Below are 26,187 nucleotides of genomic sequence, written 5' to 3'. Positions count from 1 at the left end.
CTGACCAATAATAGGCTCACACGCTACGAGCAGGTTATATTTGCTGTGGAGAATGTGACCCTTAAAAGGTGTTCTGTTTTGAATCCTGCCACCTTGATGCCGTTGCCAAACACACTGGATGAAGATTGTGAGGACCATGATTGTCTCGATGTGACTGAACTTTGCACCAAGCCGAGACCAGAGATTGTCGATGAACCATTGTCTAACCCTGATGAAATTTTCTTTGTTGATGGTTCATGTTTAAGAGACAGTGTTGGTCAGTTGAGAGCAGCGTTTGCTGTATGCACCATTATGGGAGTTGTTGAAGCTGCATGCCTGGAAGCAGTATACTCCCATCAGGTGGCTGAAATCATTGCCTTGACTCATGCCTGCTTGGCAGCAGATCAAATTCGGATCACCATCTACACTGACAGCCAGTATGGGTTTGCTGTGGTTCATGACTTCGGAGAGTAATGGTCTCAGAGAGATTACATGACATCGTCTGGATCACCCATGCGGAATGTGATTTTATAAGGTTGCTTTTGGAAGCTTTGCAATGCCCCAAAGAAATTGCTGTTGCAAAGTGCACGGCTCATGGAAAGGGGACAGATTTCATGTCACTTGGAAACCGCTATGCGGACAAGGTTGCACATTTCTGTGCAGAACAGGGTTGTTTTTTTACTGAAAGGCACTTACAGGGGAGCCAAGAAAGAACCAAGTTCAACATGATGTTGACCATGGCAGACACTTGGGATGAACTCAAGTGCATTCAGGAACAGGTGTCAGATCATGAGAAGAATGTGTGGATCAATTCAAGTTGTGTGAAGGGAGATGTGGATATTTGGGTCTCAGCTGATGGGAGAGCGGTGTTGCCAGATGAGTTGTTGAGCCCAATGGCAAGACAGATTCATGGTGCAGTGCATTTTGGAAGAGATGCAATGGTGCGAGTGTTCAGACAGACATGGTACAACCAAGGGTTCCGTGCAGTAGCAGAAGCGGTATGTCAAAGGTGTGTGACGTGTCAGCAAATGAATGTCGGAAAAAGAACTGCGGTTAACATGAGTCACATTAGGATGTCTGGAGGACCTTTCAACCGAATGCAATTGGATTTCATTGAGATGCCTAAGAGCAATCATTTGAGGTACATCTTGGTAGTGGTGTGTGTGTTCTCGAGGTGGGTGGAGGCTTATCCTACTCATAGGTGCAATACACTCACTGTAGCTAAGCTGTTGTTGAGGGAACTCATACCCAGATTCGGGATTCTGACCAGACAGAGGAACACACTTCCATAGTGAATCAAAGACTCCATTGTAATTATCGTCCAGAGGCTTCTGGAATAGTGGAGCAGGTCAATGAGACTTTGAAAGCTCGGATGGCAAAAGTGTGTTCTTCCACATTTCTGAAATGGCCTGATGCTTTGCCCATGGTATTGTTGAGTATGCGCAGTACCCCAGACAGGAGAACAGGTCTTTCACCCCATAAAGTGTTGATGGGGAGGGCAATGAGGTTACCATTGGTGCCATCGACAGCCTTGCTGAGCATCACAGATGATCTGATTCTTGATTTTTAAAAGGGACTCGCTGATGTCATCCGTTCTGTGTTCCATCAGGTGCAGGCTGCTGTGGTCCTTGCTTCAAGAGACATCTGTCACTACCTGAGTCCGGGGGACTGGGTGCTGGTTCGGACGCACGTGAGAAAAAACTATTTGGATGTTCGTTGGAGAGGTCCTTACCAAGTTATCCTGGTCACAAACACTGCTGTGAAGTGTGGAGGGCTGCCAAACTGGGTGCACGCTTCTCACACCTGTCAAGTTCCAGCACCCTTGGAAGAAACAGCTCCTCTCCCAACAGAAAATCCAGCTGACGTGGTAGGGCCACAGGAGGGGACAAGCCAAGCTGTGAGGGTGCCTGATGAAGCTGGTTGCTCACTAGATCAAGTTGAGGAGGGTCACCGCAGAAGTGATACTGAAACTGCCTCGGAAGGATGAAGTGACTGTGAAGGTGACCCAGAGCCAAGCTCAGTTGAAGACAGTTGTGAGCAGGGTGAGCAAGAGAGAAGCAGGAGAAGCAGCAGCGCAGAGGAGCAGTGTCCGGAGAGACAGAGGCGAGTGAACCTGAGGTTGGTCTCTGGAAGAGATCTTGCTCCTGTGTCTGAGGAGTCTGAATCGGACGAAGGTGAAGAAGAGCATGCTTGTGGAGGTCAGAGGAGATCAAGGCGAAGGAGGGTGCCTTGCCAAAGGTATGCAACTCCTGAGTGGACTTACTCTGTGACTGATGCCAGGGGTGTTGAGATCGGGGAGGGTGAGAGCAGTGATAGTGATCAGTACCAGTCCTAACATCAAGTTGGATGTGCTTTTGTTGGTACCAGTCCAGGACTTGAAATAAAAGGTGTACTGACCATCACAGTTCCGAATCCCCCGATATTGAGTGGAATTCATCAACTGATTCTGAGTAAACTATTTTTTCCTACGTTTGGAGCCGAAATACCATCACACGAGTCTATTGTTGGAATATGTGCTAGAAGTGGTTGGAATAAATCTTATCATGGATTAAAGAGACTTTGTTGTTGCTAAGCTGTTGTTAATAACCTAGGTCCAAGTGGAAGAAGAAGAAAATTAGGGACTTCCCATAGAGGACGGAGAAGGGTTAGGGTTGTCTCTTGTTGCAGCTTCTGAGGTGTGGCTCGAGAGGTTCAACCAACTGAAGAAGGAAAAAGTGACTTCCGAGTTCTGTTGCTGAACAAAGATTTGAAAATAGTCCAGAGACCATGGAGGCTGGAAACCCGAATCGTAGAGCTAGGTGCACTGTCGGCACACTAATAGGAGGAGTGATACTCTTCATTATTCTAGTAGTTGTCATTTCGTATTTAGCACCACATGAGCAGGCTGTGGAGGTAGAGGGAACCCCTACATCTACTACTCCTAGCGAGAAAGAGGTCAAAATAGGAGACGAGAGAGCTTTGCTGCTCGAGGAGAGTTGTAGGTTATATGCAGATCTGTCTAGAAGTAATTTCAAGCTTAATGCGTATGCGAAGTTGTTGTACAAGTCTATTGATGCAATGGATGCGATAGATTGTTAAGTGTGTATACAGTTGCCTGCTCCAGTAGACGAAGGTATTAGATACCATCATATTCCATTGACATATGACATTTCATGTAGTTTGCTGCTTAGCATATTTCATGCGCGCAATCATTTTGAGTATTTCTTTTCGAATTAGGATGCAGTGCTTCCCGAAGTACCGGCTTACAAGCATCTGAATGAGTATGAATATTACAAATCAGAAGTTAGGCTTAGAACGTATTTCATTCCGACCCAGGAGTTGGACACAGCATATGCTCATCGCCATAACCTGACGTGTCTGTTGTCAGATACAGAGAAGAAATTCATAGGTCAAGTAGAAGATAGGTACAGAAAACAAAAGCAGTTGCAAAATTCAGGACAATGTAGAGTGGATTGGATGGATGAAGAAAAGTTACACAAGTCAAGGGGGAGTTATGGTCCAATAGCCTTGGATGAAGTGCAGAAGGGGAAGTTGTGCATTCATAGACCACAGACATATTATGAGAATGTCAACGTAGGTCACACCACGTGTGAGCATATTTTCACTTTGGAGTATTATGCAAAGGACTTTTTGCAGAGTAAGGTGCAGATAATTCCAACGGTGTATTTTGTCTGTGAGAGGATTGCTTATGTGCGATTGCCTGAGAAATGGTATGGAATGTGCTATCTAGCGATCATTTTCCATAAGATATATCAGGCAGAGGACCATGAACTTTTAGAAGGAGGACAACATGTAAGAGTGAGGCGAGGTGAAAGTGCAGCAGCTGAGCTTGGAGATGTTTTTCGAGCAATGATACCAACTCTAGGTGTGATTTTGAATGATGTGAAGATCAGAAGGTTGGACGAATTATCAATAAATACAGCTAAATCATTGGTGTTGGTTGAGGGTGAGATGTTATTGATAAGGACTATGGTTTTGCAATATCGTCTTGCTTTAGACGTTCTTCTAGAAAAAGAGGGAGGAGTCTGTATGCTTTTAGAGGTTCAAGAATGTTGCACTTACATACCAGACAATAGCAAGGATCTGGAGAAATATATAAGCAACATTAAGAAGATTCACTATGAGATTGAAGACTTGACCGAGGAAACTGTGTGGGAAAAAGTTGGATAGTGATTTTGCAAGAGAGGGAGTTGGTTTGCAAACCTTGGAAAGGGTTTCCTTGGCTTTGTGTTAAAACCCCTCATTATAGCTGTGGCATGTGTGATTGGATTGTGGGCTTTGGTACGAGCTTACAAATGGTACAGGTCAAGCAGACTGGAGAGATCGATGAGAGAGCAAGAGAGACGAATGAAGAGACTGCAGGACAGTCAATATTGAGGCCTTAGAAACATGGAGTTGCTTAAGAGAGGGAAAGTGGCAACAAGCTCTGTTTAAGTCGGTTCCTGCCCCTAAGAATGGTGTAGGTGTGATGACACAGGTCATCAAAGGGGGGGACTGAGAGAGCACCATGTTATTTGAAAATTTGTAGGGGTGCATTATAATCATGGGTAGTCAGCACCCGCATATTTAGAGTGAAAATGTAGTGTATGCTTACGTTAGTTGAAGTCTAATATAGTGTCTTGAACTAGAGAATGTGCCATAGGTAATGACGAGAAATTAATGTTCTGTGTGTGTAAAATGCTGCATTAGGTTAGATGTGCCATATTAAAGTTGCACGTGTAGGAAATGTATTAATAAACGTGTGATGTTCTAACTTGATAGAGATAACATTTGCCTTAGAAATGAAATCAACTAATGAGTTTGAAATGATTAAGAGTTGCAATGCTCATGTTATATTAGAAATGCAGTTAAACTTGTAAAGGCCTAGGACATGAAGGAGCCAGTGAAGGCCTAACTGTAATTTCTTTAGTTAGCCTTACTTGAATGTGGAATGATTTTCTCCTTGGGAAAGGCTGTCTCAGCGAATATTGAATTGTAACTTCGAATGTGTGCAGGGTTGCTTCTCACGTATTTCGGTTTGCAGGTGCAAGGCCATGGAGCTCGTTAGGTGAATAATCCATTGTTTTAGGAGTTAGGATGGTAGGCAAGAGCACAGAGGAGTGAACAAGGAATGCGGGAGTGCAACATTTGGCGGTGAAGGTGCCTGGGACCCAAGGACACTTCAACGGACTTCAATGGAAGCGCGCCATGCTGGAAAAATCCATCACACAAACACCTGCCCAGAGGGGCGTGCTTGGGGCGTTCCTACTGGTTTTTGGATTTTGCATTAGGGACAGCACCCCGAGGGTGGAGGGCAGATTGGAGTAGACAGAGGTAGAGAGCAGTTTTGGAGAGCAGGATGTAGACAGTTGGGGCCTGATTAGGATCGCGGTTTTCCCGCATCCTCCGTGCCGGCGGAAGCCACCGCCTGACGGTGACGGGGAGGGGTGGGGGGCACACATGGGCATTTGCGTGGACAAAGCGGCAGGCACCGCGCGGTGCCTGCTGCTTTGTGCACGCAAATGCCGTGCATGCTTTTTTAACATTGCGGCGGGTGCAGCTTGAAGCTGCACCCGCCACAATGTTAAAGATTAAGGATGTGACCGCCACCCTGGAGGTCACATCCTAATCTGCACAGAGGGACCTCAGCAGCCCCTGAGGACAGTCCCTCCTACTCTATGGTGGCGGACAGACTCAGGTCCGTCCGCCATCATAATCGGTCCCTTAGTGTGGACTTTGGGGAACTTAAGGCAGAGTAGGGTGTAGGAAAGAGCATCTTAAAACGAGCTCGGTAGCTTAGGCTACTTATTGGAAATGAGTGAATCAGAATCAGAATCAGAATTCGCTTTATTCGGTGTAAAATCAATTAACAATAAAAGCACATAAATAATAGCATAGAATTTAACAGCATAAAATAATTATTAAATAAATACAAAGTGTTTAAAAACCATCCATTGTTTTCCTAGTTTTGACCATCAGTTTAAAAAGTTCGCAATTTGCACAGTCTGTGATCTATCTGCCAACAGTTGTAATTTAATAAAAGCAGGGCGACATTGTCTGAGGTCAAACTGTCTTAAAATTGGAAGGATCCACTTTTTCCTAATTACGCTATAATACTTTCAAAACAATACAACATGAATAGTCGACTGAGCGGAGATATGGTCGCAGGGGCATACACAAAGGTGACGTGACCAGTCATTTGTATTAGGAAAGGTAACCTATATGTGCACAAGATCCAGGCGTAGGTGTAAAAGCAACGTCCTATCATAAGATCCATCTATATCTTTGAAATAAGCTTGTAACCCAGACATACTCAGCAATAACTGGTGAGATCTTACTATAGGTTTACCGATGTTACCTGTGAGCCTACTATCTGCCAGATATTCCATGCAGATAGATCTCAACTCTTTCCTGGAAACTGTTGACAGAGTCTCTGGCGTATTAAAAAACTCAGGGGGCCCAATATTTGTTAGAAAAACGTTTACGTAGGTAATCCATGGAATACGGGCAGCACCATGAAGAGAACAACAGTCATTTATTACGTCCCTATTTAGGCCTGAGGAGGTACAGGTCCAGACTTTGTGCCATAGCAAAATAGGTTCCATTTTCACAAGATCAGTTAAATAAGGCAAGCCCAGCTCACTGTGACAAATATACGTAGCTGTACATTTGGGTGCCGCTAACAAGTATCTCAGAAACCTGTTTTCCTCCAATTGTAGTGGCACAATGCTTTCATAAGCCCAGAGACCAGCCCCATATATAGCACTGGGTATTCATTTTGTTTTATAAATTGCAATCAGTTCTTGGACCGGGCGCCCTCCCAGTTTTTTAGCACAATTTATTAAAGCACCTATGGCTTTACAAAATAAGAGCCGTCTAGTATTGATAGCTTTAGACCAATGTGCCCTAAGCTCAAAAACGATCCCTAGATAAGAGAAATGGTCCTTAGAGTCAAGTTTGCAATTGTCAATAAAAACATCTCTGCTCTTAACACTAGGTTTACAACATCGCATGGTATATGTTTTTTTTATATTAATGGAGAGATTCAAATTCGTCATATCGGAGACAAAGCACCTGCCCAGAGGGGCATGCTTGGGGCGTTCCTGCAGGTTTTTGGATTTTGTATTAGGGACAGCCCCCCGATGGTGGAGGGCAGATTGGAGTAGACAGAGGTAGAGAGCGGTTTTGGAGAGCAGGATGTAGACAGTTAGTGTAGACTTTGGGGAACTTAAGGCAGAGTAGGGTGTAGGAAGGAGCATCTTAAAACGAGCTCAGTAGCTTAGGCTACTTATTGGAAGTGAGTGTACTTCTTAGGAAGTCTTCACTGCTGACACCTTTTACTCGAGCCTGGGAGAGATGTTAAGTAGGGATGCCATTTTAGAGTTAGAGTAGGGACAGTCTAACCAAATTCTTTTTCTTTTCTGTAAATGCATCCGGACTTCAAGTTGGTGCTGTTATAGCATGTCTGATGCTTCTTGAATTGACTTTGATTTTCATTCTAAGTCATCTGAGCTTCCTGCGTAGGATTATGTTGCTATTAGTGCCGGTTTATTTCCTGAATCTTTTGCTGAGATGTTTGTACATCCAACTTTTTTTGGCTTTGTAATAAAATTTTGAACCTTAATTCGTAGTCAGTGGTTCTTTGATCTGAATCTGAATTTGGGTTGTTGAATTGTCTAAGATGAAATTAGAAGTCTTCCCTCTACACTTCTAAGCAGGTACAAAGATTAGATCGGCCTGATCTGGGATTCTAGAGATTGGTAGGGAAAATTTTAGATAAGAATCCCTGCTTCACCAGATGAAGTTTGTGCTTACAGATTTGCACCAGCCCCTTAGGAGTGATTTTCTTCTCTGTCTGCATCTTTGTAGGTGTTCTCCTTCTGAGACAGTATCGACTTTTTATGCTATCCTGTGGTAGTGAGTTGCTTTTCCTATCTGTCGGGGAACTGGTAAAGCTTTTCCTATGGATGATTTTGGTATGACTTTTCATTTTGTATCCAGGATGTGCAGAATCACCAAATATTTTGCTAAAGCTAGAAGCAGCCCACTTGGTGGGCACATGCAGAATAGATCCACCGCGCCCACGCTGAACCCCTGCGTGCCACCTGAACTCTCATTTGGATGGTATGAAGGACTGCACAGTGCACAGCAGTGGCCGCTTTCCACTTGTATTGTTGCCCCGCCTTTTGGTGGTGTAGTGGTTTTCTTTGACTTGGCGTTCGCTTCGCGGTACCTTTTTTGCACTAAAAGGAGTTTTTGAACGTGAAAGTTTTCTTACTGTCCTGGTCCTTCGCACAGAGTTTGCCACCCAGGTGTATTTACTTTTCCTACATTTGAATACCTTTCTAGAGGATGTGGGGGTAACACTTCTCTGGAGACTGAAAATCTTATGAGCTGTTACCAGTCTCCTTTTCAGGGGTGAACAGTGGTTGCAGGAGCAACAATCAGAGTGGGGCTGCTGCGCGCCATGAGATCTCCGCAGCTTTCCGTTTTTGTGGCGACAAAACCAGGGTGGCTGGTTATTTCACTGGAGAGGTCCAAAGCAGCTCTTGTGTAGGTAAAGATTTTTGTAGCTTGTTGGATAAAGCCAAAACACTTTCACTGCAAGTTTAGTTTAGTTCAGAAGTCCACTCTGTTGCACTGTTCCCTGACCTTGTGGCCTTTACAAATGAAGTTGAAGAGATGCTGGTCTCTGACTGCGGTTTCAGACAAGCTTGCTTCCTTTGGCCTTCTGCTTCAACCGGGCTTAGTCGATTTGATAGAAGCACAGCTCTGGGAGAAGGCTTTCCTTGCTCTTCTCTGCCATAGGGTTGGAGTCCTGGTCACAACAGTTCGAGAAATTGGGGTCCTGGCTTCACTTATCCTTCATTGCCATGAGTTTGGGTCCTGGTCACAGTGGTTCGAGAAACCGAAGTCCGTGGGTTCACCATGGAGAGAACCTTCGGTGCTGTATGTACATCAGTTACTTGTTTATTAAAAGCAGAGCTAGTCCAAACAGGCTGATTTATTTCAAAGCCTAGTTCGTTCTTCACAGTTAAAGTCTCAGACCACTTATGAAGGATCATCTTTGGGTCAAGCTTCTGAGCAAGGTCTTGTAAGGTGCTGGAGGAAGCACTGGGCACGTTCACGTCTCCTGGGGGACTGGCAGCTACTTGATATTTATTCTCTAAAGTGTACTTTTTCCTCCAGGCGTTTCTTGAATTACGTGCATACTGCTGCTGATGCTGCTGTGACAGTGGAAATTTCAGCTTGTGTTGTAGGTGTAGCTGAACCTGAGGTGGTTTTTGCTGCAGGATCTGTTGCTGATCTACCTGCTTCGTCTGCTCTGTTGGTTTCGGCTGATGTGGCATCTTTTGCTGCAGCACATGTGGCAGCTGTGGCATTGGTTTATGTTGCTGGACCTTTAGCTGCAGGAGTTGTTGTGGCTTCAGCTGTTGTGGTTTCTGTGGCTGTTGCAGCGTATTCGGCTGCTGGAGTTGAGGCTGCAGCAGCGGCTCGTGCTGCAGCTGTTGTAGCTGGTGATCCAGCGCTCCTAATTAAAAACTGTCTCACAAACGCTACTCATCTCATACTCACCATTAAACACAAATCACTACCTAGGCCAATTAACTAAGGAGACAATTTTTGAGCGACTGAATCATGTGACCTAATTAAACACTCTGTTCAAAAACTATTTACAAAATTATATACAACTTCAGTTTATTGTAATTAACCATGGTTTTGATCACACAACATTAATTAAGTCGCATAGGCGGATTGATGTAATAATGATAACTAGACCATGAATAAACAAGACCAGCTTGTCATTTCAAAATCTATTTTATTAACTTTATTTTAAATCAAGGAAAGAGTATTCTTTATTCAGAAATCATTATTTTATTAGCAAATTGAAAGCATCATTCAAGGATGGGCTTATTAGTCTGACATTTCAAAGTAAATCATTTAGCATGAATTAAAGCAAAATAAAGTTTCCATTCCCTAAATTCTATTTCCTTGTATAAAACTCTCTTCACCTAAAGGAATAAATGATAAAGACTGCTATCCTTACGTGTGCCAAGAGTCCGTCAGCACATCATTCAGGAATCGGGAAGCAAGAGCCCACCCCTGCCTGTAGGGCCAGTTTTTATACCTTTCCTACTAGCTAATCTTCTAAAAAAAGTACACTTTTCCTTGCCATCAGGGTCCCCATTGGTTGACAGATGTCTGACCATCCTCATGTCATACTTTCCTGACCAAGTCCAGGGCACATCATAAGCCCTTATTGTTCTTAGGTTCCTTCCTTCTAGCTTCCTCGGAAAAGAAACATTTCACCGAACACAACAACTTTTTACTTCCTAATCTTGGCAGGCGATTCAGGTTTTTTGTCCTTGGTGCTCTTCTCCAAGAACACATACAACTCGACCAAAACAGTTCCGTTTATTATTCCATTGTTTGGAAAGAAAACTCTTTTTCTGCATATGAGTGAAGGCTTCACTCTGGTCAAGTTTTGCATTTCCAGCACTGCCAGTCTGCCATTTTCTTAGGCCCACTCGAGAACTAGTATTTAAACAAACACAAGACAGTAATTAACTAAAGAATTGAAACCCATTCTGTTTCCCTCCCCTTTGCTAAATATTAACCCAGTTAATTATGTTACCTAGCAAGGCGCATATAAGCAGCGTATATAAAAACATTCTTCTTTCAGGCCACCAGGATTTTCCACGAGCTTTTTCCACAGAAAAGACACAACAAAACATATGCACAGAAATATAGCACATGCTATTAATTAAACAGCCGCATTTAAAACTGACAATAACGATAGACAAGGTTAGTTTTTTTTATTATCCACAAACTTGCTAGTGCAACATAAAAGCACATTAGTCCTGTGTGTATTGTTTGCAATTTTAATCTAGATTGATTAATTATTTTAACACATGCTATTAATACGGTTACATTATAGAAGTTTAACTTTGCGAGTTTTGAACAACATCTCGCTCCATCAACTCCCTCATCTGGTGATTTCATAATCACCAAACCACACCCAAACCTTTTCAGAAAAATATTATCTATATTGATCATGTTTTGAACATTCTCTGTGTTAGTTTTTCTAAAGCTTAGATTCAGCAATTTGTCTGCTACTCTCATATTGAGCTCTATGAAACTCTTCCAGTTCTATTTCCTTCTCCTGTTCCTTTCTGAGCTTATACATTCTCTTCTTTTCCCTCACAAATTTCTTCCTCCTGAGTAACATGCAACTTATTTTTAACAAAAGTATTACTATAGCTATAACTATTACAGGATAAAGTATTTTCCCAATGATTGAGCTACCAATCTCTTGGAACCATTGTTTAATTGTTGCGAATCTTTTAGCCAAGTGCTCTGTAAAACTTTCACCTTCAACAGGTTCAATTTCTGTATGTATTTCTGTTAAATTCATTATATACATTTCTATATCTCTATTTTTATCTGGGATATATGTACAGCAATGTTGGACATGCAATGTCCCACAGACTCCTCCCTCTTTTGCTAGCAAAATGTCTAAAGCAAGACGGTTCTGCATTACCATGGATCTCATGGTAACAAGTTCAGTGTCAACTAATTGAAATCCACTTGCTGTGTCTGTTGACAATCTGTCAACAGTTGTAGATACTTTTCTGATTTTATTTGCATTCAGGGTAATTCCCACCGTAGGTATTATTGCGCCAAATATATCTCCAATAATTTCTGAAAAACTTTCTTTTTTAAATCTGCTCAGGTGATCACCAATTTCAAATGAACCCTTTGAATTTCTATCTACATGGAATATTTTTAGGAAACTAAACCAACAAAACAAGTCCCATACCAATGGTCGGGAAGACTGTAATAGGCTTTATTACCACAAATGAAATAAATTCCAGGAAAGATCGGATCTTTGCTCCCTTTAAATCCCCAACCCCCTATAATACGATAGGTATCTTCACATTGACTTGCTCCCACAAAATAATTATCATAAAGTGTGTTATCTCTTCTGATGCAAAGCTTTCCTCTATCAGGTTTATCTATGTGAATAGCAACATTTTCATTGCTTCCATTAAGTTTCTCATCCTCCTTTTGCCTAAACTTAGATTTAGTATGTTTCGTCATCATGTTTCTCTTATAGATTGCTCTTCTCTCTTCCACCATATTTAGCAAAGTTTTTTCTTCTGTTCTCAGCTTACATGTTAGATTATTTTTGAACGCATACTCATAATTGAGTTCACCAGTCACTAAGAAAAATTCACTCATCTGTTTCACATGCCTCACTTTGTTTAAGCTATTTACAACTTTTGATTCAGTCAGAATAATAATATTCCAACCGACCTGTTTCATAAAACAAGCTCGTTAATACACTGCAAGTAATGCCATAGGTAAGGGGAATCATATTATAAGTCACCCCTTCCGAAACTGAAGCAGGTAATTTCACACAGACGTAGCAATCTTTGACATTCATCACCTTGACATATTCAGACAGGAGTCTAGAAAAAGTATTACTAGAAAAATCACCAACAGACCTATCTTGGTGGATCTCTGGTTTGTGCTCAATGACTCTATTAGTCTTGCCTGCTACATTATGAACAGCTTGTTTAGTCTCAGCTTTACTAGTCATATTAGCTTTGTATATTTCTTTGTCAATTCCAAAAGGGAAAATGACAGCTAGAATTAACCAAACAAAAATTAATAAAATCACACAAATAGAAGACATTTTGCACCACCTTCTTAAGATTGAACATCTCGAATTATTGTTAGAATTAGGCATCTTTTACTTGAGACAAGAGCCTTTCAGAAAAAACAAAAATTAAAATTCTTAAAATTCACTAAAATTAAAAATTACACCCCCCTTTTTAATTTCTTTTTTTAAAGAATCCTCTAACAGCTTTTCTTCGATCTTACGTCTTACAATGTGTTTTTCCAGCTAACACAATTTCTTCGACCTTGTGTCACCTAACACATTTTCTTCGACCTTATGTCAATCACAATACTAACCTGAAATTAAAAATTCAATCGATATCACTCGTGTCATCTATTTCTTCCTGACTACTACTGCTCACTTCCACTACTGGTGGGATAATGATATAGGCCCATTCAGGTGACTTATACTTCTGGGTTGGCTTTAATGGTCTTTTCCCCCTACTGCTAATCACTTCTATTTTCTTTCCTGCTTGATTTTTCTTATCCAATTCACTTTTCTGGCTTGAAATCTCATTTATTTGTTCTTTTGACTTATTCACTAATTTGAATTTCAGGCCTTCATTTTCATTTGGCCAATTATCTCCTTTTCTGAATAGTTTCTTCTTTGGCTCAGATTGATTACATTCAGTTCTCCAAGCTCTTTTTCTGAATTCTCTCACTTTAAATTCTTCATCACTTTCATCAGTTTCACTTTCTGTTTCTGAGACTGGAATTCTAGATTCAGGTGCTTCTTTACTCGGCAGCTTCACTCCGTTAGGAACATAATCCTTATAGCTGGTACTTGGTAATTCATATTCTTCTTCTTCTTGAATCACTTCCAATCCACTAGTTTCAGAATTTTCGTTCCTTCTTTCAGAGCTTCTATTCTGCTTTTCAATACTTTCCTGATCTTGAATCACTTCTTGATCAGACTCTTTTTCTGCTCCTCTTTCTAGCAGATCTTCATCATTTTCAGAATCTAGTATCACAATTTCTAGATCTTTTTCATTTGATGCCTGATTCTCATCTGCATTTTCCAGATCTCGACTTTCTTGTCGATCTTCAGTATCTAGATTCTCAGGTTCTTCTTCAGAGTCTGAATCAGTTGTTGTATCTTCTTCGTCAGAATTCTCTGGTGGTGGCACTCGAATAGTATGGCTGGCGTGTATCCTCCTTTTCAGACCTTTACACTTAACTGCATTTGTTGTAACAAGTATCACTTGTCTCGCTTTCTGACACCTGGGTACCAGACAATTTCTCCTTCGATGAACCTTTGTCCTCACCCAATCTCCTGGCAAAAGATCATGAGCCTGCTCCTTTTCTCTTCTGAGCACTTCAGTTCCCACCTGATGGAACACAGAAGTCACTACATCAGACAGAGTTTTACAGTACTCCATAACTGCACTATCATTAATGCTAAGCACCTTTCCAACTGGAACAAATGCTTGTCTCATTACTCTGCCCATGAGAATATCATGAGGACTTAAACCAGTTTTTCTGAAGGAGTACTTCTCAAAGACATTAAGACAAGTGGAAGTGCGTCAGTCCACTTCATTCCTGTAGCCAAGCACATTTTAGCAAGCCTATTTTTGATAGTACCATTGACTTGCTCAACAACACCTGATGCTTCCGGTCTGTAAGCACAGTGCAGCTTTTGTTTTATACCAAGTGCTTCACAAATCATCTGTAACAATCTGTTTTCAAAATGTGTGCCGTGATCAGTTTCAACCGTCACTGGAAATCCATACCTAGGTATGATTTCTCTCAAAAGCAATTTTGCCACAGTAACTGAATCATTGTGACGAGTCGGGAAAGCTTCCACCCATCTTGAAAACAGACAGATTATCACTAGGACATACCTTAATCTGTTGTGTGGAGGCATATCAATAAAATTCATCTGTAACCTGGTAAAAGGACCACCCTCCCGTCCTATGGTTCCCAGGCTTACAACTGTTTTTCTGTTCGGATTGATCTGTTGACAGATCAAGCATCTTTGGCAAAAAGATTCTGCAACGATCCTGAATTTTGGATTGTACCATGTCTGTCTAAACAACCTAATCATTGAATTTCTGCCTAAGTGACCTGGACCATGATACATTCGTGCCATGTCAGCATTCATGCATTTTGGCATTACTGGTCTGTCATATTTGTAAACCCAAATTCCATCTTCTTCTCGCTGCCTGCAACCTGCTTTTAGCCATGTGTCTTTCTCCTCATCATCTGCCTCATCTTGTAAATCTTTTACTCCTTGCCAGGTCTCAACTACAGATATTACCATGAGTGAGTTCAAAACATGATCATTGTCTTTATCCCGATTAACTGACATATTGTTTTTCACGCAGAACTTAGCAACTTCATCCGCGTATGCATTACCTTTTGTCATATAATCGTTGCCCTTTTTATGAGCTGTGCATTTTAACACAGCAATTTTTTCTGGTCATTGAATGCCATCAATTAATCTTTTAATCAATTTTGCATTCCTGATTGGAGTTCCCGCAGAAGTTAAATAACCTCTTTGTGACCAAAGCTGGCCATAGTCATGGACTACGCCATATCCATACTGACTATCAGTCACTATGGTAATTTTCAATCCTTTTGCTCTTTCACATGCACGAATTAAAGCAATCAATTCCGCTATTTGAGCTGAACGAATTCCTTTGAGACAAGAACCTTCAACCACATCTGCAACTGTACAGGCAGAGTATGCTGCACTCAGAACACCTTGATCCGTTCTCAAACATGAGCCATCAACAAAATAAACAAAATCTCAGGCAATGGAACATCTTTAATGTCCTGCCTAGGTTTTGTACAATATTCTAAAACGTCCAGGCTTTCATGATCTATGTCATTCTCATTTCTGATTTCTGACACAACACCATCAGGCAATAATGTGGATGGATTTAAATTCACACATCTTGTAATCGAAACGTTATCTGATCCCAAAATAACTTTTTCATATTTTGTCAATCTGTTACTCGTCAAGTGCTGAGTTTTACTTCTGGTAAGAAGAATCTCAACTGAATGGGGAACATATACTTTTACAGGAAACCCCATAATTATCCCTTCACTTTGTTCCAAGCTTACACTTGTTGCAGCCACTGCTTTTAAGCAACCTGGTAATGCTTTTGCAACGGAGTCAAGAACTGCTGAGAAGTAAACAATTGGCTTTCTCAGTTTTCCATGTCTTTGAATCAAAACTGATAATGCACATCCTTCCCTTTCACTGCAGTACAACTCAAATTCCTTTTCATAATGAGGCATACTCAATGCTGGTGCTTCACACAAACTTCTTTTTAATTGTTCAAAAGCCTCTAAATCAGTTTTTGTTAAGATAATCGGGTCTTTTATGTCTGCTTTTGTCAGTCTCTGTAATGGTTTTGCAATTACTGGAAATCCACTAATCCATTGACGACAATAACCTACCATTCCAAGAAACATTCTGACCTGTCTCTGTGTTTTTGGAGGTTGCATTGCTTGGATCATTTTTATTCTTTCAATCGTTACCTGTCCAATTCCTTTTGCAATCCTGTGACCAAGATATTTTACTTCTTGTTTGCAAAACGGTAATTTTGCAGGAGACACTCTATGTTCCTCCTCTGCCAAATGATTCAAAAGAGTAATTGTATCTGTCACACAGTTGTCTCGTGTTTTTGCAGCAACAAGAAGATCATCAATGTACTGGACTAATGTCGATTTTCCAGGCAAATCTAAATTTTCCAGAGATTTCTTTAGCAACTGATTAAAAATAGATAGACTTTCTGTATACCCTTGTGGGATACGACACCATGCTAATATGCGCTCTTGGAATCTGAACGCAAAAATTTGTTGGCTCTCTGGATGCAGTGGAACAGTAAAGAACGCATTACAAAGGTCTATAACTGTGTACCATTCTGCATCATGTGGAATCTGATAAAGAATTACCGCTGGATTTGGTACAACTGGGAAGCATGGAACAACTATTTGATTAACCTTTCTCAGGTCCTGAACCACCTAGCATTCAGAAAGCAACTTAAAACTTGGATATTCGACAAGTAATTCCCCACCCTTCTTCAAGCGCCTTGAGACCCTATGGGTATGTAGCGCGCTATATAAATCTTTTGACTTTGACTTTTAAGTTCTGTTTGGCTTTTTGATTCCCATAATCGGTGAATTACACGGACTGCTCTCAATTTCTTTTAAAACACCTTGTTTTATAAATTTTTCAATTACAGGAATTACTCCCTCAATTGTTTCAGCTTTCATTTTATACTGAGGAATATTTGGATAATCTGCTCCTTGTTTTACTGCAATTTGTACTGGGTCTACATGTTTCATTAAACCCATTTCATCTCCAGTCAAATCCCAAACTTTAATATTGACTTTTTCTTTTAATTGTTCAGGTAAATCATTTTTGTCAAAAGCAGCTAACAATTTATTTTCTTCTGCTTCAACCATTAATATTGTTAATTTCAAAAGGCCATCTTCTTCATCTGGAGTTTGAAGCTCAATACCATCCGGTGAGCAATATATTTTGCAATTCATTTTACAAAGGATGTCCCTCCCTAACAAGTTTACAGGACTGCTATCACAGACTACAAATCTATGTTTGTCCTTAAATTTACCAATTTCAACTTTTTTTTTTTTTTTTTTTTTTTTTAAACTTTATTTTTGTTGCAGACAATGATAGCATATAACATTTGCGCCAACAGTCCCAAGTGAGCAACAACATTAGCAAAGATCACACGTCTGTATACACGGCCCATCAGCCCACAACCCGAAGGCCGGGCGGCGGTAGCTGGTAGCATGCAAGCCAGGCCATGAGCCTAGCCCTGTGACTGCACAGCAGGATATTCTGGTTAAGCATGAGCGAATTTTGCGGATCTCGCGTTCGCGAATTTTGCGGATTTGCGGATTCGCAATCCGCAAAATCCGCGAATTCCCGCGAATTTGCGGATTTTTTTTTTTTTTGTGTTCGCCCGTGTTTCTGCCAGTTCGCGAGGGTTTTTACAATTTCGCAATTTGCGAACTTACCTGTCGGGTCGCAAGTTTTGCGAACTTGTTGTTTCTACGTGTCCAACCTGTTTGGGACACTCTTCTTCATCACTGCCACTCTCTGTCACCACTGCCACTCTCTGACTACTCATGCCACCCTCTGGCCCACCCATGCCACCCTCTGTTTCATCACCACACCCTCTGGTTGTCCAGTGTACATTATTTTCGGCAAAGCAAAGCACACCTTCCCTGCCTCAAGTGACCTGAATTAATTTGGGGCTGATTAATGTGTCACAGAATATTTTTTTAGCTGGCACCTGCTTCCTTAGTGCGCCCTGATTAGTGATCTTTTGCACTTGCTAAGTGCTTTCATTGTTGCAAAATTAGTTACAACACCTGCCCTGCCCCAACTGACAATAATGAATTAGGGGCTGATTAATGGATTTTAACTTCCAGCCTGGCTCCTGCTTGTCTCCCTTAGCTGTAATTCATGACCTTTGTGGCATATGTGTAACTATTCTGAGGTTCAGAGCAGGGTCACATAATAGTTTCAACTGGCAACTGAACTCTGGAGGGGCCCCTCAGGAAGCACTACAGGAAATGGCTACTAATGATGTGCCTGAACTTTTGAACCTGGTAAGTAGTTACTTTCAGTTTTGCTTAGATCGTATTTCTGCAATTTCGCACTTATTCGCGGGGCGCGAACTCACGCGAACAGTGCGAGCAGTGCGAGCAAAATCCGCTGCTCGCGGATTTGCGGATTTTGCAGGAAATTCGCAAATCTCGCGGATTGCGGATTTCCCGAAAATCCGCAAAATCCGCGAGCGGAACGGATTTTCCGCCCATGCCTAATTCTGGTCCGCTTTTTCGTTTTTCTTTAATACAGGTTACCCCCCAACTCCCCATAGGAACCCCACCCCCCAAAACACGGCATTCATGACTAAAGCATGTGTACACAGGTCGTTCACCTCATTATGGCACTCCTATCGGCGGGTATAGCAGCGGTCATCACGCAAATTAGGAATGACGCCTTGAGATACAAAACACAATACCTCTCAGTTGTAACCTACAGGTGCGTGTGCGGTCAGGCACTCCCCCAACTCACCATTCTCCCCCACCAACCCCAGCGCCCTCACCGCCCTCCTCCCCAGACTCCGTATCCCCAGGGGTGAACAACTCCGCACTCGTGCCATCCGAATCTTCATCTGCCTCACCCAACACTCGCATCATTCTCCATGCAAGCAGGTCGTCCTGCAATTTGACATCCCTACGCACGTTTTGCATAAAGGTTTCCTCCGCCAGGGACCATTCCCCCACATCTCTAAGCCAAAGTGTCATCTCCGGGGCCCTCTGTCCCATCCACGTGATGGCCACCCTCCTCCTCGCCAGTACTAGTAGTAGCTGTAACATCTTGTAGGGCAGAGTACACTTCCTGGGCTTGGGGACTAAGGCTAACAAGCAGTGAAGGGGGGTCAGTTCCATCCGGAGTCCAGTAACTCTACAAATGTGCGCCACCACCGACTGCCAGAAGGCGTAAACCAGCGGGCAGTCCCAAGCTAGATGAAGAAAGGAGGCCCCCGGCGCGCCGCACCTAGGGCAGTTATCGCGCTTGTCCGGGGCAATACGCTTCAAGGCAACTGGAGTCACATATGTACGGTGTAAGAAATTGAAGTGTGTCAATTTGAACCGTGCGTTGCACGACACCTTCCGGGTGAGGGTACCAATGCGTTTGCGCTGGGCTGGGTCTAAAGCAACCCCCAGGTCAGTCTCCCAGGCCGCCCACGCCGGAGGAACCGGAGGGGTGGAGTCCTGCCGCATGGCTGAGTACAACAGTGTTATCAGCCTCCTGCCCCTACCACAGGAAAGGATAATATTGAGGGTATGGGACACAGGGGGCGCATCAGGGAATTGCGGCCAAGTATCTCGTGCCATTGCGTGGAGGCCCCTATAGTGTAGGAACTGTCCCTCCCCAAGTCCGAACGTCTCCGTCGCCCGTTCGAGAGATAGGAACGTGTCGTCCGGGTAGAGATCTGCCAACAACTCGCACCCACCCGCTCTCCAGTCATGGAAAGGCATGTGTACCTCCATGTCCACCACTGGGGCCATGATCCATATCGGCAGCTCCCTGTGAAAGGGGGCCCTTCGCAGGATTTTTTCCACCACACGCTGCCAAATGGCTGCGGTGTGGTACGGCAGCGCCGCATCCGCGCCCCTGCCGCGCATCAGGGCCATCTGAGCCGCCCTTTCATCTGCACTCCCTGCAAGGAGCCGTAGTTCCCAGGTGTCCGCATCTGCGAACCACCTGGCGGCCGGCAACAGCTGAGCCGCGTAGTAGTAGAGGTCGAATCTCGGTGCCTCCAACCCCCCCTCCTCCCAGCTGCGGACCACCGTGTGCAAGGCAACTCTACTACGCCTGCCCGACCAATTTCAACTTTAACTAGAACTGTTAAATCTGTTTTAATTTGTTGATTAGCTACGCCAACTACTTGGATAGTGTCACCAGAGAGAGGCAGGTTTTCTATTTCCACTGATCTAACAGTAGAACGGGTAGCACCAGTGTCCACAAGAAAAGTGATTTCTACATCATTCACTTTACCATTAATAAATGGACCTGACTGATCTACCTCAAGAGTGGCTCCAAGCACACACTCTTCCTCTTTTCTCAGGCACCGTCATAAGTAATCATCAGAACCGCTTCCATCATTTTCTTTCAACCAATATTGTTGAGAAACATTCGACACATTCACTCTTGGTGATCTGTTTACCTGTTCACCTCCGCAGAATCCTGTTTCAGAATTGTACCTTTGCACATTAACACAATTAGGAAGTGGCGGTTGTGGAATCTGACTCTGCTGATTCACTAACTGTTGCTGTAGCTGTTGCTGCTGATTTATCTCGTTTAACTGTCGCTGTAGCTGTTGCTGCTGATTTACCTTATTCTGCATCTGTGGATTTATTTATGTATTTTTGAAATTTCTGGGCGGATTTTTACACTCAAGCTTCCAGTGTCCAATTTCGCCGCAGTTAAAACATGGGAGTTTCTGCTTTAATTCTTCAATATTTCCCATTAATTTTGGCTTATTAAAATTTCCCTTAAATTTTCCTTGATTCTGTGGAACGTTTTTGTTTTCTAATGCTGCAATTTGTTGTTCAGCTACTTTCACCTGTGCCCACATTGCTTTTTCTTTCAGCTTTTTCTGCTTAGCGTCTATCTCATCACTGCAGTATTTTGCTTTTCTCAGGATGTCATCAACTGTAAGTGATTGCCAACCAACTATTCCTGATCTGATCATTTCACCAATTTCAGGTCTCAAGCCATATACAAATCTGTAAATAAAATGGCTCATACCCTTCTCACTCAACTTCTCATAACCACTGTATTGTTTAAATACCAGGAGTAATCTTTCATAGAAGGAATGTACTGACTCTTTTGGCTCTTGATTTGTTCTGTCGATTTTAACCCAATCCACTTCTTTTGGGAGAATCTTATTTTTCAGCCACACAATTACTTTATCATACAGCTTTATAACATCTGATGAAGGTGCACCTGTCACTTTATCTCGAATAGGTTCTTCTTTGGGCCAATCTATAGAGATTTTACATTCTGTCCAAAGATCTGAAGGAACAACAATGTCAAAGAATCCATCATGATCAATTTCACAAAACGTTTGAGACCTTAACAAATCTCTCTACCTGTCAATACCATTCCACAGGTTTTTCTCTCAATTTGGGAAAATCATTTGTGAACAGTAAAATATCCTGTCTTGACCAAGGAACATGAACATACCCTCCACCAGCTATTTCTCTAATAGGAAACTCAGTTGCAACTTCCCCTCTTTCTCTTTTTTCTTCCTCTCTTTTCTTAGTCCATTTCACTCTCCATTTGCTTAATTCACCAATTCTTTTTTGAAACACTATCAATTCTTTTATATGAGTTATCCTTCCTGTGGTGTTCATATTTGCAATATCTTTTTCAGAGAAATCTACTCTATAATGTTTCTCCAAATTTTTCTGTCTCATCAAATCTACATCTAATTCAGCAGCTATTTCTTCTAACAAATCATATTTATTTTTCGTTTTCCATTGTATACTCTTGCAAATAAATAACAATTCATCATCTTGATATAACTTTAAACTGTCATGACCAATTGTGCCAATAATTAATTCCTCCAAATCTGCTTTCAATTTTGCGACATCAAGTAATTTAGATTCTGAGGACCTATTCATACTTCTTTCTCTTTCTGGAGTTCCAGAATCAGATTCTGCAACAATTGGAGATTGACCATTTGAAAAACTTAGATTAAAAGTTAAGTTTGGCATCTTTTTCTCTCGGTGAATTCTGATAAATCTGAATAAAAATTTTCAGCCACTTTCTGAATTTCTGCATTTAAAGGGACAGTTAGAGCTGAATGTCTAATTTCTTTTTGATCAAAAACTGGAACAACGGGTCCAATTGTTACTGGTACCGTTACTGCTTCCATGCCTTTGGTTAACTGCTGTATTAATTCTTCTTTTGATCGAAGATATTCTGAAATATCTCTAGTATCCCCAAGTCTTTCTGTTCTTATTACGTTTCTTGGGATCTCATTTCTCTGAACTGGAGTTTCAGGATAATTTCTACTTTCTCCAGATGTAATAGAATTAGTTCTTGTTTCTACTCTCTCAGGAAATTTTGCATTATTCTGATTTAATCTAAATGGAGCTTCACCAGAAATTTCTCTAGGAAAACCACTTGGAGAAGTTCCTTGAGGAATTCTCGGGGTAGACCATGAACAAACTAGTTGATAAGGTGGCGATTGTTTTGATTTCGTAATGTAAATCTCTTCTAAAACTGGATCTTCTAATTCACTATCTTCACCAATATTATTTCTCTTTGCAGAACTCTTTTGACCAGATTCTTCACTAAATCTTGCTGGGTATAAACCATTACACATGTCTGCCTGTCTCCAACGATGCATTCTATCTTCATGAGTTTCTCTGTTAATATTCATTCTAGTACCTCTTGTTACACCTCTGTTTTCCTGTTCTAAATAAAACATCTCATCTTCCCATTCAGCTAAAGCCTCAAATTGTGTAGGTCTGGGTTTCGGTACGAGAGACATAATTTTTTCTCTCAAGTTTTTCATTCATGTTAAATTACCCATCTTCTGGTCATGCTAATACACCATCATCTTTGGTATATTCCATCCAATTCTCCATCCAAAGACAAGTATGATAACCAAATTCACCTTCCATATAGGCTGCAGGTGTTTTATACTTATGAAGTAATTTTCCGCCTCGCGTTTCTATTTTCTTGTCACTTTTGAAAATATTTTTTAAATTTCTGAAACCATGAAGGCTTCTTTTCATCATACATGTAATAATAACTCATGTTTTAAAACAAATCCGCTTTCTTCAAAAAAAGATCGTAAATATTTTCTTCTGGTTATGCTACTTCAGCCAATCCGTGCGCAAAACTCACCAACAAGCCAATCAGGTTAAGCCACGTCATTATTCTGTTCGGCCAATAGAATTGCCATATTTTAGAATGAACCAATCAGGTACAAGCTTGGAAAGTCACATGAGCCAATCAGTGTGCGAATACTGTGACGTATGCTAGCCAATCACAGCACAAACCTGGTGACGTATGCTGCCGCTGCAGCTTCACTGTCTCCGATTCACTCCTTGAACTAACCCCTCCTTTACAAAATATTTTCACAGCGCCATATTTTACAAAGTTTTCAATGAAATTCAGCTAGTAACTTCACATAAACAAACCATTTGTCTGTTTCGCTAAAATAAAGTTTTTATTCAAGTACATTTTCGCGTGAAATAGACTATGCTATTTTCACAAAATATTTTTCTACCATACGCATTCATACGGAAAGAATCCCTAACCATTCATATATGAAATTTATGGTAGGACTTTAACCCGCCAATAAAAATCCTTACTTGCCAGTAAGAAACAAGGCTTTCTTACCCTTCACTCAAGCTTGGATAAATTCTACTACTATTTTCACAGTAAGTTTTAATACAGGACAGTTGTCCCTATACTCGAAAGCTACGATTTCATAGACAATCCTCACTATACATTCAACAACTTATCACACCTAAGATCCCTAAACTTGTGCTGTACGTCCACAACACTAGTGATATATGTCAATACCACTATTTTGAAACAGAACAAATGCACTGTGTAACCTCACTTGTCACACTACTCTTGCCGGCACACTAGGAATTTTCTCACTGCTGGAAAAGACCTTTCGACTACATATAACAACTGGACAAACTTAACATGTTTTAGACATGTATCCTATGTATCTACATGTAGCATGTCAGTTACCATAGTAACCGTAACTCTGCTACCAGATAATTGATCCAGCGCTCCTAATGAAAAACTGTCTCACAAACGCTACTTATCTCCACAATACTCACCATTAACCACAAATCACTACCTAGGCCCATTAACTAAGGAGACAATTTTTGTGCGACTGAATCATGTGACCTAATTAAACACTCTGTTCAAAAACTATTTACAAAATTATATATAACTGCAGTTTATTGTAATTAACCATGGTTTTGATCACACAACATTAATTAAATCAAACAAGACCAGCTTGTCATTTCAAAATCTATTTTATTAACTTTATTTTAAATCAAGGAAAGAGTATTCTTTATTCAGAAATCATTATTTTATTAGCAAATTGAAAGCATCATTCAAGGATGGGCTTATTAGTCTGACATTTCAAAGTAAATCATTTAGCAGAATAAAGTTTCCATTCCCTAAATTCTATTTCCCTGTCTAATACTCTCTTCACCTAAAGGAATAAATCATAAAGACTGCTATCCTTACGTGTGCCAAGAGTCCGTCTGCACATCATTCAGGAATCGGGAAGCAAGAGCCCCCTCCTGCCTGTAGGGCCAGTTTTTATACCTTTCCTACTAGCTAATCTTCTCAAAAAGTACACTTTTCCTTCCCATTGGTTGACAGATGTCATACTTTCCTGACCAAGTCCGGGGCACATTAAGCCCTTATTGTTCTTAGATTCCATCCTTCTAGCTTCCTCGGAAAAGAAACATTTCACTGAACACAAAAACATTTTACTTCCTAATCTTGGCAGGCGATTCAGGCTTTTTGTCCTTGGTTCCCTTCTCCAAGAACACATACAACTCGACCAAAACAGTTCCGTTTATTATTCCAATGTTTGGAAAGAAAACTCTTTTTCTGCATATGAGTGAAGGCTTCACTCTGGTCAAGTTTTGCATTTTCCAGCACTGCAAGTCTGCCATTTTCTGAGGCCCACTCGAGAACTAGTATTTAAACAAAGACAAGACAGTAATTAATTAAAGAATTGAAACCCATTCTGTTTCCCTCCCCTTTGCTAAATATGAACCCAGTTAATTATGTTACCTAGCAAGGCACATATAAGCAGTGTATATAAAAGCCTTCTTCTTTCAGGCCACCAGGATTTTCCACAAGCTTTTGCCACAGAAAAGACACGACAAAACATATGCACAGAAATATATCACATTCTATTAATTAAACAGCCGCATTTAATACTGACAATAACGATAGACAAGGTTACTTTTTTTTATTATCCACAAACTTGCTAGTGCAACATAAAAGCACATTAGTCCAGTGCATAGTGTGTGCAATTTTAATCTAGATTGATTAATTATTTTAACACATGCTATTAATACGGTTACATTATGGAAGTTTAACTTTGCGAGTTTTGAACAACATCTCGCTCCATCACTGGTTATCTCGCTGAGATGCCCAGCATGCAACATCCCCTGTGACTTGTAAGTAGACAGTGCTGGGTTCCTCCACCTATGTCTTGTAGATTGCAAATGGGCAGGGGCATTACGGTGAACATTTCTGTTCTTTTTTTATTAGATCCTGCAACAGCTTGATCTGTCTGTGCAACAATTTCTTCTCTGCCATCTTCTAGGTCATACGCCAATTCAAACCACTGGGTCACGCACCACTACAGCCAGTTGCACTGATTCTCAAAAAGGCTACTACATATACTGATTGTTGTCCTGCTGCACTTGCCTTCTCCCACATTATGGGATGGTACATGCATTTATGGTTAGATTTATGCTTTCAAATGTAACTTGTCTCATGGGAATATTTATTCACAGTGTGTCTCGGAAGACATTGCACTGGGTAAACATAGCACTGACCTTTATCTTACGTGAAAGAATACTGATTTGTTTCCAGACATTACTCCATTTTTACAGGTCGCATCTCTTCCTCTTCATCCAGTACACGGTCAGGTTGTCCTTGCTGGTCTAAACACATACCTGCATCTATATGAAGGACTTGTGATCAAAAGTGTATTTATAAATAGTTGAACACGTTATTTGTAGGGCTCCTGGTTTTATGGCACATAAATATTATTCGGCTTTCTAAATCTTCATGCTGCCGTTATCTACAGCTGTTGGCGCTTAATTCATTAATCTCGGCACAGAGTCATTCAAAAGAAACCAAATTATGTGTATTTATACACTTTTAAAATAAATAAATACAGGATACATATTGTTTGCTGTCTGTATTTATCTTTAAAAAAACAGTAAATCAGAAAACAGGGAACTATAGTTATGTTTATC

At 41.2% G+C, this 26,187-nt stretch overlaps 1 pseudogene; it reads right to left on the bottom strand.

The window, feature by feature from the left end:
* Nucleotides 1–25,519, bottom strand: part of LOC147733598 (uncharacterized) — a 30,168-nt pseudogene extending 4,649 nt beyond the window's left edge.
* Nucleotides 25,520–26,187: the final 668 nt, after the last annotated feature.

The sequence above is a fragment of the Lissotriton vulgaris genome, chromosome 2_1, assembly GCF_964263255.1.
Source record: "Lissotriton vulgaris chromosome 2_1, aLisVul1.2, whole genome shotgun sequence".
Classification (NCBI taxonomy): domain Eukaryota; kingdom Metazoa; phylum Chordata; class Amphibia; order Caudata; family Salamandridae; genus Lissotriton; species Lissotriton vulgaris.
The sequence above is the reverse complement of the archived record's forward strand: the minus strand, read 5'-3'. Positions and strand labels throughout refer to the sequence as shown.